The sequence below is a fragment of the Sorex fumeus genome, unplaced genomic scaffold, assembly GCF_029834395.1.
Source record: "Sorex fumeus unplaced genomic scaffold, SorFum_2.1 ptg000050l, whole genome shotgun sequence".
NCBI lineage: Eukaryota > Metazoa > Chordata > Mammalia > Eulipotyphla > Soricidae > Sorex > Sorex fumeus.
This window is the reverse complement of record NW_026606107.1, coordinates 15,932,031-15,933,724: the sequence shown is the minus strand read 5'-3', so window position 1 is coordinate 15,933,724 and position 1,694 is coordinate 15,932,031. Positions and strand designations below refer to the sequence as shown.

Sequence of the window (1,694 nt, the reverse complement as noted above, 5' to 3'; positions counted from 1 at the left end):
ATTCCTTGATGAAGTGAAAATAGCCTTCGCTGTCCCTTCTAATATTTTCAACGTGAAATTAATGTTGTCAGATACTAGTATGGCCACCCCAGCTTTTTTGAGGGAGTTGTTTCCTTGCAGGATTGTTTTCCATCCTTTGACTTTGAATCTGTGTTTGCTCTGACTGTTGAGATGAGTTTCTTTTAGGCAGCAAAATTTTGGATTCTGTCTTTGAATCCATTTTGCCACTCTGTGTCTCTTAGTTGGTGAATTTAGACCGTTGATGTTGACAGAGATTATTGTTATGAGGTTTTGTGTCAAAAATATGGAACACTTCATGAATTTGCGTGCATCCTTGAGCAGGAGCCATGCTAATCTTCTCTGTATCGTTCTAATTTTAGTATATGTGCTGCCAAATCAAGCATCAGGCCTAGTCTTAATGAAAAAAAATACTCATGAAATCATTTACTAATATATCAAGGAGACCTCCATCCTTTAATTTTAAATATTTTAATAGTTTTCATTTAACATTGAGAGAAATCTTGAGGAAAATCTAATACAGTTATTTCAAAAACATTTCAGGGGGTATGTTGTTGCCAGCAAGCCAATCTGTACCTGTGAGGTGAGTGCATCAGTAGCCTTTTGGTGCCTTCACACTTCCAGATACCCCAAAATTACTGTTGTGCATTTGGCCAGACCCCAAAATCTTGGGGCAATGTTTACCAAGAAAATAAATGGATAAAAGTTAGATATGTGGGAGACACACCCCAAAACCGCCTACGGCTCAGCTATGTAATTGGAGGCAAGTTCTCTCTGGTTCCTGATCGGACTGCTTAATGGCCATGATCTTAGAGAATCAGAAACAAACCTCGGAACCCAGTGGCTTTTGGCAACGGTGTATCCAGTCCCCACAATAGGTTACCGGGGCCAGACCACCCCCAGAGGTGCAAGGGTGTTGTCCCTCTGCCTGCTCCCCTTGGGGCTCGGTCTCCCCAATCTTCCAGAGGCCATTGGACAATCAGTTTTGGACCCGCAGTGATGACACACATGGGGCCTCATGGAATGGGGGTAGAGCTGGCCCTTTCCTCCCCACACCAACATGACCCCGAGTCACCACCCACGAATGGCCTCTCATGCTCCTGATCAAGATGCTTAATGGCTATGATCCCGGAGAGTCAGAAACACATCTTGGAATCCAGCGGCTTTTGGCAGAAATGTGTCTGCTCCTCACAGTAGGTGACCAGTGAAGAGCCACCCCAGGTGAGAATAGGTTTCGTGTGTTGGCATTATAGCCCTGGTGGCTTGGTGGCCACCATCCTCCAGAGGCAATTGGACAATCAGGTTTGGGCCCGCAGTGACGAGACATGCAGGACCTCATGGGATGGGAGTGGAGCCGGCCCTTTCCTCCCCACCCCAATGAGACCCTGAGTCACACCCAGAAGGCCTCTTTGGTTCCTGATCAAGCTGCTTAATGGCCATGATCCAAGAGAATCAGAAACAAATCTTGGAACCCAATGGCTTTTGGCAGAAATGCGTCTGCTCCACACAGCAGGTTACCGGTGCCAGGCCACCCCAGGGGGGAAAGGATGCTGTCCCTACGCCTGCTCCCCCTTGGCGGTTTGGTGGCCACTCTCCTCCAGAGGTCACTAAATAGTCAGGATTGTGCCCACAGTGATGAGATACATGGGGCCTTGTGGGATGGGGTTGGAGCCGGC

The 1,694-nt window shown here is 47.5% G+C and overlaps 1 non-coding gene across 1 annotated transcript; it reads right to left on the bottom strand.

The window, feature by feature from the left end:
* Window positions 1–298: 298 nt before the first annotated feature.
* Window positions 299–404, bottom strand: LOC130032697 (U6 spliceosomal RNA). The gene has a single exon (XR_008793872.1). It is a non-coding gene; the product is annotated as a U6 spliceosomal RNA (small nuclear RNA).
* Window positions 405–1,694: the final 1,290 nt, after the last annotated feature.